The following is a 14,975-nucleotide window of genomic DNA, read 5'->3' on the forward strand; positions in this document are numbered from 1 at the left end:
CTTCTCAAGTTTGACATGTACGGGTGATTGTGGCATTGATGGCGAACACATTACATTCTATACTTACTTTAAGAGCGTTGGAGGATCCTCTTACAGCCATTCGCTCCCTTGGCTCTGAGACCTTCAACCATTGGGTTGAGTCATTGTCAATCACATCTTAAGCCAGTTCACATGATTGTTTTAGTGTCTTTATCGTTCTGTTAGCAGCTTGGATATGTCCCTCCATATCTATTGCAATGCATGATGGACTAGCTAGAACGGACAGTGACAAAAACATCTGAAAAATAGATGCTACAGGAAAAAAAGTTGTTTGTTTTCAGTGGCTTCCATGTCCAGATGATGTTATTATCATACCTTCCCTACTGCTGCCACACAATTTGGCAATTGATTATAAACACGGTGACGATCTTGGAATTCATACTGTACGCTCTATTGAAAGTGAAATACGGAGCGGTTATGAAGCTTCCGTTCTGTGTTTCACTGTCCAGGCGGTAAGCTGCCTGCACTTTTAAGAGGGGAGAGAGATTATACTTTGCAGGTGGGTGCAGTGAGTGACTGTGCCGCCCCTTCAAGGGGACGCCGGGGAGGTCCATAGGACCCCTCTTTATCTCTCCAGAGGGCTGCCATCGGGGGGCAAACTTAGTGAGCCACCTTTTTGTGGCGCACTCTCAGTGCGCCTCCAGACATCATCTTTGCAAAAAGAATCTCTCATTTGCATGGGGCCACTCCCCCATGCAAATGAGGGAATGCCCTGTTTAGATAGGTCTTGATTTACGTCCTTTTGATCTGATGGCTACTTCGTCACACATGTCAGTTCCTGGTCCTTATTCAGGCTTCACACAGGTAGGTGTTTAGTTTACGCTAATAATAGCATGCTCCCAAGGTCTGATTAACAGACATCACACATATAGATTCATTCTAGATACATCATATTTAAACATACTCTTCCTCAGACCATCATTTTGAGATGTTTCGACTACTTTTTAAGACGTGTTAAATGTGTGCTAACCGCGCTGGAATGGACTGTTGCACGAAACAAGAAGGACCCATTTATGCCACAACAAACTACCCTCAGAAACATGCCAATATCTGGGGCAAATGGTGGGTCTGTTATGGACTATGCTAACTGCTGTTGGGTGCTAACACCATGATATGTGTATTGTTGATGTCCTGGTAGATGTTTCTACAGTGAATCACTATGTGATATGTACTGTTTTGTTCATGTTTAAAAAAATAGTTTTATCACTGGGACTGGCAGTGCCAAAGGAACATCGCTTGGTTGTGGGGGGCAGAACAAGTGCCTCAATTGAGAGACTAGAAAAGGGATACAGACTGGTGTATGTTGGCTGAGAGAGTGGTATATGAGGGTTGTGGCTGCCCCCAAAATGGGTGAAAATTTGGGATATATGGAATGACTATAGGGGGTATTATCAGTGACCATCTTACCTCCACTGCTCTTGAGGGTTGGCCAACTGGGCATTCTGTATGTAACCAAAACAACTATTGTAATGAGGGAGTGGGAAGAAGAGAGACAGGTGACGTTGTATGATGTGATAAGACTGTATCAACTGAGAATGACATTGCACAGCAATGATTTGAAAATGTTTGTGATTGAACTGTCAAAAAGATTTATAAAAATAATTATAAATAAAAATGGGCGGTACCCATTTCACTACATCTCTAAAATCTTTTTTTCCATTTAAACTGACGAATTTCTGCATAATTTTGTAGCACTGCATTTGTAATGTGGTAATACTAGGTGATGGCACATGAAATCTAGACAGTTAACATCCATGCTTGAGCTGATTTGAAGCTCATACTCCAGCTAAAATTTTCCACATATTTTGCTTTTTTAAGCCAAATTTGTGTTGATAGAATACTGGATGCAATAACATCCATTTGTAGTATAACTGGAAAGTAACAACGAAACTCTGAGGGTCTCTTGCTAGAACATGTAGTCTACCCCAAACCTGAAGATAAATGTTCAATCAGATGGTGATTAACTGCAGCCATTTTATGGGCGGTGATGATGCTGAGGAATCTATTTTTGAATGCGCGTCTGTGAAGTTCTTTCAGGTCTGTTGTTTTCAATAAGCTATTTTAAGGAAGCTCCTCAGTGCATTCATAAGTGATGCTGCCGCAGAGATGGTTGATAAGTTATGTACATTTATAAAAAAAAACAAAAAAACAATCTGTCATGGGGCGAGTAAACCGAAGGGCATGGTAAACATGGGAAGGGACGCTTGAACATACTTGCGTATGTGCCAGCAGTGTATATTTACATATAATTCTATTGATTTGAGGTCTTCCCATGATAATGCTGTAACACTGTTTTGTTGGTCAGGAAAATGGATATTTTGCGTTGAGAAATAACCATGGGGTGCGATTTGTAAAAGCAGGGGAAGAATTGTTTGGAAGGTAGCTGTTTTCCAATATAACAGCTTGTGGTGAAATCGTGCACTAAGTTACAAATAGTCTTACGGTGAATACCTCAATTAGCTCACCTCTTCCTTCATGGCTTCAAAAACAGCATCTACAGACCCTCAACCAACTAAGAAATGCTGCCCATGGCTTAAACATCTCCCTTCCTTGACTGTTGTAACACAGTTCTCATGGTTCACCCAAAATATTCACTCACCCCTTCAAAGTGGTCTTCCAGGCAGCTGCTCCACTGAATTCTTCCGCATGGAAATTTGATCACATGACTGCAGTCCTGAGGGAACTCCACCGGCTCCCCGTTCATGCCCGAATTCGATTCACATTTTTTATTTTCCTAGTTATTTTTTTAAGTGTAAGAGGCGCTATAGAAAACCATAAATAAATGTATTAACTTTAAGGTGGTTTGACACCTGTCTCTGCTAGTCGAATTTTTTTTTTTTAAAGAGTTTTATATAGCACGAATTTGACCCAAGCACCAGTTGCGTTACATGAGGACATATTCATTTGTGTTAGGCATGGGGAGATTAAGTGATTTGCCCAGAATCACAGGATGTTGCGCGTCCTTGTCGAGACACGAACCAGGTTCCCCAGTATTGAGGTCAACCGCCCTAGCAGTTAGGCCAACTCCTCTCCAATTGTGCTTGCAATAATAAATAATTCATAAATGTCATCAATGAAGTCATTTATCATGTCATAAGTGAAGTCATTTGTGAGGTCATAAGTAGAGCATGCTGATGACCTAGTAAGTTAGCTCACCAAAATATAACTGACAAATTTCTGTGTTTTTTTCTCTTTTTAAACATTACATTGCGTGTGACTTTTTTTACCTAACTACAGCATCCGATCTTGGCAAAGCTCCTTGACTGGTCTGACCATCTCTAGGAGATGAAGCAAGGGTTTCAAGTTTGCCCGATTTGAGTTGACCACACCGACAGTCCGTTGCAGACACAAACCAAAGAGAAGTACTGGCTAAGAAGGCATTTTAAAGGTCCCCATACTGGGAAAGAATATATCAGATCAAGCTTTTGGAAGCTTACAGTGGAGAGACCACCTGGGAGAGAGAGGAGATAGTAGAGTATTAATACACATGATAGTGGATGAGCAAGCAGGAAGAGGGAGGTGGTATCACCAGTGTACATCACTCGGGGTACTTCATTGTGAGAACCAGGCCAGCTCTAGAGTCAGATCCACGCTATTGAACCCTCTGAGGCCTTCATATGCAGTACTGGGTCCAGTTTTGAGAACCACATCTGGAGTATTGTGTTTCAATTCGGATGCTACAGCAGGAGTCCGCATTTCCTACGGCCACAGCTGGGGTACAAGTTCAGCTCTAGAGCTCCCCCCTTCAGTAGTGTATTTATGTCAGGAAGCAACATATTCAGAAGATACAGACATAATGAGACAGTGAACAGGAATGCTAAGAAAATCACTGACTGTCCCAACAGATCAAGGTTTCAGAGACAGTTTTGAAACAGGAAATCACACTCCATATAGGCGTGGTTTGGGCTCAGGTCCAAGTGCAACGAAACTTATTTGAAAATAGCCTGGTACCCCAGAGCAAATTATGCCATCTTCGAGTCACCTGTATCTAATTAATGACAATGTCAAATTTGCAAGGTTTTTATATCTCATTATACTGCCGGTTCGAAATTAATCTCTTCCCTTAACCAGATTTTCAGGAGCATATCTGTCTTCCTCTCTTTTCTCTATTTTTCTCTCCTCCCCAAGCCCCCCAACCTCTCAGTACATCTGTAAAAGTCGTTTGCTCAACATTTTAGCTTTGGGCAGAATTGCAGGAGGCCACCCCTTCACGTTTCATGGAATTGTTTAAAGTGGACTGCAACCGAGGCACTTACCAGTTTAAAAAAATACGGGAAATCATTTAGACAACTGGATTTTAAAAGAAAAAAATCAAACCCCTGTCATTAAATGCAGCAAATTAACATTTAGCTGATATTCTTGATAGCAAATCAGCCCCTGTAGCAACATTTCTATTTTGATCTAAATTATTAAGTCGAAGAAAATATCAAACTGACCTTCCAGCAAAAATGCGTTGATAGTAAATGCTGCCCAGTGCATAATGGGCACTAGAAAACTCACTATTTCATCCATTACAAAAATAATATGATTTTTAACTAATTCTGCTTCCAGATTTACAATTTTGCGCACTCCTACACTGTGTTGACCGTAGTAATATCTGCATTTGTCAGTCCTGGAAATGTTTACATGTGTTGGGCACGGAACAGCAATAAATATCAGAATAATTACAGTGTAGGGAATCAAATATGACATCTGTTTTTGCTTTAGGAATGAAAAATCGCAGATGTTTCTTGCAGCTGTCCACCAGGATGTCAATTTCACTGCCACCAAGCGACAACTAGGTCGCTGATTGAAGGAGTGGGGAATTCTGGAGTTCCCTCTTTGATTGAGTTTGAGGCAGTAGCCGCCATGGGCCTTTTACACTGTAGCATCCTGGAGGGTACCTGCATGAAATATATTTTAAGATACATCTTTTGTAGGGGAATCAAGGACATGCCTTATACAATTCATGCAGCCTCGCGATCATAAGAGGATCGATTTCACCCCATTCACCAGAAATGGGGTAAAGAAGTCTGAATGGATAATATGCCTTATGGGAAGGGCTGCGTGGCACGGCCCAGTGTCGCAATCCTACTATTATTCCCTTTGTTGCTGTCTTCTTTCTGGGCTTTGGTCATTGAGTCAACATTACACCCACCCTGCGAACTATTTTCCAAAACTGGAGGAAGAAAACATTGGGGACTTCGTTATCAGAGAGATTTTCCCAGGGTAAAGGTTAGGATGCAAAAACTGAGGCAGTGGGAGTGTGGTCTCTTGTAATGTAGCCTTTGGAACTTTCATTTGCATCTAGTACCTGGCTACATGAGTAAATGGGGCATGCAAACATTGGGCTATGGTAAAACCCAGCTTCTATGGGGCAGGTTGTGGGTCCAGACCATAGAACATTGAGTAAGGAGGAACATAAACATTAGAAGAGGCCTGTCTAACCCCAACAGTCCCAAGCTCATTGACAGCAGGACCTGTGGCCTCTGCTATGCCACCAATGTGTCTCACCCTTGGAATCTACCCCACGCGTTTGTACTATGGGATTTTAACCCTATCACTTCGCTGGCACTACATCTTTGTTCAGATCTGCCGCACTGAGACCTAGTCACTTCTCTGACAGAGGATCTCACTCCATGTTGTTCTTTGGCACACCCTTCTCACACAACTTGCAGACCGATATGCAGATCTGTCATCGTGTCTCAGTCCTGCACAGCTCTTTCGAACAACAGTGTGGGAGATGAATGCTACGGCCGGGGCGTGTGAGCAGGAATTTGTCTCATCAAGGCACCGGTAAAGCTGAGAAGCTGGCGGTCATTGGGATGCTGAGGATGTTCCGTTGCTTTGCTGCAGGTCTTGACGGGGATGCATGTAAGGAGCTAGATAAGATAAGGGTTAAGGTTTAGAGAACCCTTTGTGATACGCTCAACACATTCTCCTGAAGGAACAAGAGTCCACTCAGTGTTTGTTTACCATTGACTCCCAGGGTGGTGAGGGAGGGGGTGCTGTGACATTTTAACCCAACCATGAAAACAGTCTCCACTACCTCTGCATCCTAAGTTCCTCCCAGAGTGAAATTGGCGAATAGGTTATTCCCATCTTGCATCATCCTCCTAGAAATGGTCTGTGTGTTTGGCGGTAGTTGGCGGTCAATTATTTGCACCACGACACAGGGAATACAGCTCGTACTCCTCTTGGCACGGATGTGGTTAAGTCCGCAGCTGAGTTTCTGTCATCTGTAGCTCCTCTAAATCCACAATAAGGAGCATCAATGGAGGGAGTAGGGCTTAGGCAAAACTGGTGCATCAGTCCCCCAACTTCAGCCAGAGCTAAATTCACCGGAAAGATAATTATGTGACAAACAGAACATCTTCTGACTTGAGCAGGTCTATCTGCTTCGGATTCCTCATCAGCCTCCGGCATTGCAGCGACGCGTTCTATTTTACCCTCATCAGAGGAGGTCAGCACAGACATTTGATTTAGCCCGAGGCTGCCCACAGATTACCTTCTAATGGGGCTAGTCTACACAGGCTCATCGTCACTGCCAGTTATTTCGCTTTACTTGCTGGCATGGCTCATGAAATAGCTGCAAGCATGCTGGCGGAAACTGCAGATCTTCAAAAGACTGCCCGAGGCAAGGCCTGTAATATTTTGAATTGCCGTGATGCCCCATTACACCAGAGTCCTCAAGTTGTACTTGAAAATCTTTTGCTGCAAAGAAACCGATAGCTTTATTAATCTCTAATAGTGACAGACGTGACTGGGAGTCGAAGAATGAAGATGGATCCAGCAGGCAGCCTGGAGAGCTTCAAGAACAAACCACAACACGTCAAGGTGACTGTAGCACAATAGATTTGTGTGAATGTTCTCTCAATGGACTAGTGGTAGCTCAGAGCCTGAAAGGATTAAATGGGAAATGCCATTGAGACTGGGGTTTTGAAGACATTTAACAAGTAGTGATCTTATTTTGATCTAAAAAAAGAGACGGGGGCTCCTTACAATCACGATGAATTAAAACATTATATATGCAAATTATGATATGAAATTTTTTTCTTTCGTTTTCTCCCATTTTTGTGTTTTCATATAAAATTGTGTAATTATTCATGTGTTGCTATATGTCTCTTCTTTGATGCAGTATAGGCATCTTTTATGATATATTGGATTCTGTTTAGAGAATGCAACGATTTTCTTACATAATTTGCATATATAATGTTTTAAATCAATGTGATTGATGGCTTTTATGAACCAATAAATATTGCTTTTTATATTTGGGATGTTTTGCATTTATGTTTTGATGATGCTATATGGATAAATTGTGTGGCTGCTATTGAAAGTATTGATTTTGCCAAAGAGGAAATTTGAACTTTGACTTGAGTGATCTTATTTTGAGACAACATGGTGGGTTTAAAAGTGGAGCAGTCTCCCATTGGCCACTGGATAGAGTTATTGCATGGAGTTATCAAGGAGTTGTGAATGATGGATCAGTGCATATTAGCCTACTGGAATAAAGTTAGCGCGGGGAGTGGAATAGTTAAACAACAGTTGAGATAGAGAGGGCAAGAGACTGCAGAAGCTTCACATGAAGTGATCATCCTTCAGTACAAAGGTAGCCTAGTGGGATAAAGTAAGAAATGATCGCTTATCAAGACAGAGATAGATAGAAACCAGAGGTATTAAGCAGGAAGTGATTAGTTGTAAGGAGTGGTAGAGTGAATCCATAATTGGTTAAACAGAAAAGGATCTCTCACCCAGCAACCATACTTAAGGATATGAAAGAGAGAGAGAGAGCTTGTTATTAATCGATGTAAATCCGTTCAGCTGTTTTTGAGAAATAAAGGTTCAAAATATTTGTAAATTGGATGGTTGGGTTTGCGGGACATTCTTCAAGTAATAGAGCAATCTAATTGGCAAAGAGGGCCTTTTTTCCGTTATGCCTTTCAGCCATCTTGCTCATACAGGAGCTTGGCTCTGATTGGGTGGCCCCAACATGAGAAATGTTGTGGTTGCTATAACTCGCACCCTCGCCATGCACTGCTTATGACCTCACATATTAAATCACTCATGACATGTTCTATTACATTAATGATAACATCAACAAGACATCTGAAATTAAATTGGGAATAGCACTGTACATGTTTGGTGCCAAATTTCTCAATAAAAAAATAAAGGTTAGAGTGACGTTATAGTTTGGTATGGTAATGAGGCCTTACCCGTTAAAAAAAACCTTACAAATCCAACTCTTTAACCGCGGCACAAATTCCGCTGCGGTGCGGGAGTTCTATTGAGTGGGCGGGGCCACGTCGGCCAACCGACGTGCGCAACACTACCGAGGTAGTGCTCACGACGGCCATTGGCCGATGCTCGCACACAACCGGTTAAAAAAAAATCCTTACAAATTCACTGAAAAACAAAGGTTAAAGTGAACTTCTAGTTAGGTATGGTAAAAATATCTAACTTTATGTTTAAGAAAATTACCTAGAAATTCAGTTTAAAAAAAACAAACGTTAAAGTAAAGTTATAGTGAGGCCTTGTAATAATATAAAAACTATTGTTTTAAAACAAAATGTCCACTGAAATTCACCAGTTATAGTTTACTGAGCTAACTACAACGTGCGCCCAACCATGCACTCTTTATGACCTCAAATATTACATCGCCATGACATGTTAAGACATCACTGATGACATCATCCAAACCTAAGTTATATCTAGACCTAATTTTCTTTATCCTCTTTACTGCAAATGAGTGTAATCTTTAGCAACATGGTTGACCTCCTAATTGTTCTTGGGTGTATGAAGGGAGTGATCACTCCATGAATTAATGTGCCAATTGGTCAATATTACCAAACTACAATGGTTTACAAAAGGAAATTCCCAAAATGGAAGGTAGTATTGTTGATGACATGGTGTCTGGCAATCACACCATGTCGGTAAACAAGACATGTGAGGCCTAGGACAAAACCGGAGATTTGAAATAGGAAGTCGTCGCTATCAAGACATGGTAGCAGGACTGGAATAGGGAAAAGGTTGTGTTGTTACGGCCAGAGCTGCCGACTTTGGAACTGGGGAACCAAGTTTGAGTCCCGGCATTGTATCAGCATCCTGTAATTCTGGATAGATCACTTAATCGCCGCATGCTTAAAAAAAAAGAAAAATTGAATCTGACCTTGTGTTATGCAACTGGAGCTCATGTAAAGTGCTCCGAGGCCATTGGGCCAGGTCTGCACTATATTAAACTGCAAAAAAGAAAAAAGTTAATTACAAGAATTAGCATCTGGAGAGGGAGTGCGGTGGGGGCGTGGAGACGCAGGGATTACTTTTCCCATCAGATGAAGAGATTAAACTGTCTAATGTCCAAATGGGATGGGAGCAGCATTAAGACAATGGGGTTAATAAATGATTTTGAGGAAATAGAGATGCAATAGGAAGAGCGGGGGAGTTAACCATCAGTAGCATAAAGATTTCAGTTGTTAAGCTGGTGTTGTCTCTGTTTGGAAAGGGGTGGACTTGGTCCTGGAGGTGAATGACAGAACGACCGCCCGAAGAGGTTACCTACATTGTGACGAGTAGAACAGGAAGTCCTTTACTGTGTGAAAGAGGTAGCAGCAAGAGGAGATTTATCAACTACCCCTCAGGGGGCATCTCCCATCAGAGGTGGCCCTATGCTTTGGAGGGTTTTGTTGCAGAGCACGAGAGTCGCGAGATGGCGCTTCCGTGGGTGCCCACCAAAACAGAGCTAGCTTGTAATCCAGCGGTGTGCAGAAGAGATTTACCATTCGATGGAACACAGTAGTTAGATAATGTAGAGAGAATTATCTCAGGATGTAGAGTAAAAATGAGGATTGGGGAGCTGAGATGGATTTAGGTAGACACCACAGGGCATTTTAATTGGCAAACAGGAAATCCTCGTCCATCAAAATAGGATGATGGGGACTTTAAAATGCCTAGCAGGAAGTGAGCTGAGCTCTCTTATGATCACAAGACGCAGAGCATGTAGAGGACAGCTGCTGTACCCAGATCTGGGTGCCGTGTATGCGGTGTCACAAGACTCAACCTGCACCTCACTGATGAGGCCCTACAAGACTACTGCAACCAGGCTGGGATTGTAGGTGTGCTCCCGTTTCCAGACACCTGACTTAGTACTTTAGGATGAACTGTTCCTGCCAGGTGTGATTCGGATAACGCTGGTCCTTTCGGAATTGGTCTAGTAGGCGGAAAACGATGGCCAGGAATGCTGCGCATACATTGGTCATGTCTGAGACCTTTGCAAACTGTCCACCCATCTTGTTTGTGGTTTCCTCCATTAAATTAAATTCTATATAATACTTATATTATGTCTTAGACAAGGAAATGCAGGTGAAAGTGAAAGAGGCGCGCTACCTCTACGCGCCAGGCATGATTTATAAGGAATGGGTGGAGACATGACCGCGATAGAAGAATGTCTCTAGCGTCACCTCTAGCCGATCCCACCTGAGACTGGTCTTGTAGTTGGGGTATATTACTTTTTACTACTGATTACGCCCCGCAAGGGTTTACGTCAAAGAGATATTAAAATAAGTGGTTTGAGGGGAAAGCTTCCAAGGCCCCTACCAGGGTTTGCTGTCCATGCACAAGTAACCAACACTGCCCACAAGATATATATGTTGTGGCTGATATGGCCCATGGCAACTTGAGTCGTGTCAGCACGAATAGAACAATATTCACTGGTAACTAAATGGAATCGACCCATTGCTCAAACAAGAAGGGCAGTGTGCTGCTTTGAGCAGATCGGGCTACTGCGGAAAGTCAAGGTACGAAAGTGTCCTTCGTGTATCGCTTTGTGTACCCAGTGTAGCTACTTTGTCAGTATTTGTCTGAACTGTTTTGCCAATAAGATATTTTTGGGCCGTGCAGGGGCCATGGCCCAGAGCCATGTTGGCTCTGGGGATGACAGACACGATCCTCTCTGCGTGTCATTCAAGTCTGTGCATCCATAGTTTTCCTGTGGGTCTGACCCCCAACCTCAACAAAACTTCAAAAAATATGGTGTCCTAATGGAGTATATCTGGCATAGCGTACCTAAACAAGCATTGGCAAAGCCAATACGTCGCACCCTTGCAAAAGCTATTCCATTTGGCGATGTATTTTAGCCACATTGTACACTAGTCTGGCACTGTTCAGCACGGGTAAGAGTCAGTGTCATTGAGTACTGTACAGAGGAGTAAGGGGAGTAGACTGTCGTAGAGTGGATTGGTTGGAGTAGAGTATTGTAAAGTGAGTAGGAGGAGTATAGTGTTGTAGAGTGGCAGAGAGTGTTGTCGAGTGCAGTGTCAAGGAGTGGTGTAGAATAGGGTGGAGAGTGTTTGAGTGGATTGAGGTGGTGCAATGGATTGGAGTAGAGTGAGGTGGGTTTGATTGGGGTAGAGAGAGGTGGATTGGAGTAGAGTGGTGTGGATTGGATTGGATTAAAGTGGAATGGATTGGAGTAGAGTGGGTGGAGTGGGTTGGATTGAAGTATATGTGATTGGATTGGAGTAGGGTGGATAGAGTGGGGTGGGTTGATTTTTTTGGCTTTGGTGTATGAATTGTATTGCGGTGAGTGGATTGGAGTGATTGGACTAAAGTGGGTTGGATTGGATTGAAGTTGAATGGTTTGAAGTGGGGTGCATTGGGGTGGGGTGAGGTGAGGCGGGTGGGTTGGAGTGGATTGTAGTTTGGTGGACTAGATTGAACTGGTATGGGATGGATTGGACTGAAGTTGGGTGAATTGGAATGAAGTGGAGTGGATTGGGTGGAGTGGGGTGGAGTGTATTGGAGTAGGTGGGTTAGATTGGATTGTAGTAGGATGAGGTACATTGGATTGGGTGAGGTGGGCTGGATTGGACTGGAGTTGAGTGGATTTTTTGGAGTGGGGCGGTTTGAATTGGAGTGGATTTGTTTGGGTGCATTTTATTGGCTAGGAGTGGATTCGATTGGCGTGGGGTGGACTGGGTCAGGTGTGGTGGATTGCAGTGGATTGGAGTGGGGTGAATTGGATTGGAGTGGGGTGGATGGGATTGGAGTGGGGTGAATTGAAGTGGGGTGTATTGGTGTGGGGTGGGGGGATTGGATTGGAGTGGGTGGGTGGGTGGATTGTAGTGTGGAGGATATGAATGTAGTGGATTGGGTGGGTTGGATTTGAATTGGGGGTTTGGGGTAAGGTGAGGTGGACTGGATGGGAGTTTTATAGATTAGATTGAATCAGGTTTGATGTGCGGTGGATTGGATTGGGGTGTATTGGAGTGGAGTTGAGTGGATTGGACTGTGGTGTGGGGTGAGGTGGGGTGGATTGGAGTAAGGCGGATTGACTTTGGAGTGGATTATAATGGGACAGATTGGATTGGGAGGATTGGAGTGGTGTGGGTGGGTGGAGTGGATTGAATTGGAGTCAGTGGTTTGGATTGAATTGGAGTGGGTGGTGTGGGTTGGATTCGAGTTGGTGGATTGTGGGCAGATTGGAGTGGATTGGATTGTAGTAGGGTGGATTGGATTGTGGTGGATTGGTGTGGAGTGAGTTGGGGTGTACTGGAGTGGGGCGGATTGAATTGAAGTGGGGCATATTGGATTGTGGAGGATTGGTGTGGGGTGTATTGGAGTGAAGTGGGTTGGATTTGAGTGTACTCCACAATTATGTGTTACAGCATAATTTCAGAAATTACACATTAGAAAGAAACAATGTTGCTTTACAATATTTAGAACAAGATAATCATCATCTTTTGAGAACAGCACCCACCAACAAAAAGAAAACATGAGTGCCAAGTGAGAAAGGAGACTTGGAGAAATGAAAGAAAGTTATCTTTAGAAATAAAACTTTGCAATTTTGTGTGTTCTGCTGGGCATGTTTTTGCTAGTCACGTGCCTTCTTTCTGCATGGCACTAGAAGTTAAAAAGAACAAAATAGTACCTCCATAATGTCAAGCAGAAGGCCGAGAACTGATTAAGTTGAATGAATCAGTGCTTGGTCCCTGCTCCACAGAAAGGAATTGAAACGATGCTTGATCTGCAGTGACCAATTTCGAGGCAGTAAAGAAGAGTGCCACGCATGCCAAAATATGGTAAGCAACGGCGAGCTCCAAGCCCTTTTCCTTAACAATAGTGTCTCAAAAGTGCTTGTGTTTGCTATTGCAGGCGCGACCCTAAAAATAGTTAAAAAGATGTATTCTTTACAAGAAGTTCAAATATTTTGGCTAAGCAAGCTGACATTGTCTCCTGTCATTTCAAAATCTCATGCAGCATCTTTCTTCACTTCTAATTTCCACTTCCTTTGATTTTTCTGTCCTACCCCCTCCAAGTCGTTTTTCAGTTGTACATTATCACTGAGAATGTTCCTTGAAGGACCAGGTTGTAAAAATGAACAGTTATGCAGAATTCACAATTTCCGGCTGCATACAGCAGGGCTATCCGGCCAGTGCTTAATTTGTAAAATAATAAGGGCCAGGACCCTCTCAGAGATCACTGCTGCTTGCACCACCCATTGCTCCTACCAACGCTGCCAATAACCGTACCATCACACCTACTAACCACCACTCACTTAGCAGTGCGACAATTCATACTATTCGACGCCCCCATAGCTATAAGAATGGCTTGTGCCACATGTTTCAGACATTTTAATGTACATTGAATTAATAAACAAAGATGAATATTTGTAAAGCACACGTTCAGCCGTGGGCATCTTGGAGCTGAATAACAGATGTTTATTGTTACCCAACTCTATGGTACTCATTTTATCTACCTCAGAGAGATGAAAGGATGAGTGGACCCGCTGGGATGTGCACTTGTGACCATGATGTCGAACACAGGCCCCTGCAGTGCACGCATTAGTCCATATGCCACCAGACCCACCCACTGATCTCTGCTCGTCCCCACCTCGGGGTTTCTGCTGTGGTTGGCAGCTCCTAGACCGCTGGTCTATTGTGCCCGCATGCTAGTGCTTTGGGACATTTCTAGCCCCTGCTTGGCGCTGTGCTGTCAGTGCTCCCGGTCCCTCCTCCCGGCCCGCTCCCCTCTCTCCGATTCGCTGCTTAGGAAGCTCGGCCTCCCGAGGCGGGATTGTTCCCGCTGCCGGTGCTCGGGCTGGGGATGGAGGGCTTGTTCCCTGCTGTGTGCTCGGGACCGCTGCTGACCCGAGGAGGCTCTTGTGGGCACCTCCCTTCCTTCTGGGATCCGCAACTCGGAAGAACGAGGGGTGTTCGTGCGAGGCGCAGCGGGCCCTGTGCCCCTGAGGGTGAGACATGACATCTCAAGCCACTTAGTTCCACTATACTATACCACTCTCTCTCTCCGCGTCTCACTTGTCCTCTCTTTAAATGTCCTTCATGCCACCCACCCGTCTCTTTCCGTCAATGCCGTGCGCGTTTTCCTTTTCTCCTTAGGTTCAGTTCTCAATTCAGCTCCCCTTTCTCTGTCCAGATTCTCTCGCTCCCTCCTCCCTCCTCCCTCTCTCGCTCTCATTCTCACTACTTGTCATACATCGCCTTCTGTCCTTCTCTGTCACCTCATCTGCTCATCATTCACTCTGCTCTACCCCCTCCTTTCCGTTCTTTCTTCTCCCTTATTCTCATGGTTCCCTTCTCTCTACAGTATCTCTCTCTTCGCCCTTCTTTTCTCCTCTCTAACGTCCTCTTCGACTTTTCTCAAGCCCACTTCGCTATCCTCTTCTCTTTCTCTCCCATATTTCCCTCCTCTAATTATCACAGTTTCCTTCCCTTTCTTCACTCTCTCTTTCTCTCGTCTCTTCTCCCTGTCCTTCGCTTCTCCCTGTCCTTCTCTCGCCTCTCCCCTCTGTCCTCTCGCCTCCCCCTCTGTCCTTCTCTGGTCTCTCGTGCCCTTTACCAATGTTGCGCAATGCTCTGGGATAGGATGATGGTACTTTTGAAGCTATCCACGGCAGGCTTCTGACACTTGCTTCTCCTGGCCACGCCCCCTCGGGCACCTGCACC

At 44.0% G+C, this 14,975-nt stretch overlaps 1 protein-coding gene across 6 annotated transcripts in view; it reads left to right on the forward strand.

The window, feature by feature from the left end:
• ZNF385A (zinc finger protein 385A) overlaps nucleotides 1–14,975 on the forward strand; it is a 471,767-nt gene that overhangs the window by 240,941 nt on the left and 215,851 nt on the right. The window contains exon 1 of one of the 6 annotated variants that reach the window (XM_086964853.1): nucleotides 14,106–14,260. The exons of 4 other annotated variants lie outside the window; for them this stretch is intronic. The gene's annotated coding sequence lies outside the window, so the exon portion shown is untranslated. Of the gene's footprint in view, nucleotides 1–14,105; nucleotides 14,261–14,975 lie in introns of those variants that run through there. One more of the 6 variants, XM_086964869.1, reaches the window with a different exon arrangement.

Source organism: Lissotriton vulgaris, chromosome 1_1 (genome assembly GCF_964263255.1).
Source record: "Lissotriton vulgaris chromosome 1_1, aLisVul1.2, whole genome shotgun sequence".
Taxonomy (NCBI): Eukaryota; Metazoa; Chordata; class Amphibia; order Caudata; family Salamandridae; genus Lissotriton; species Lissotriton vulgaris.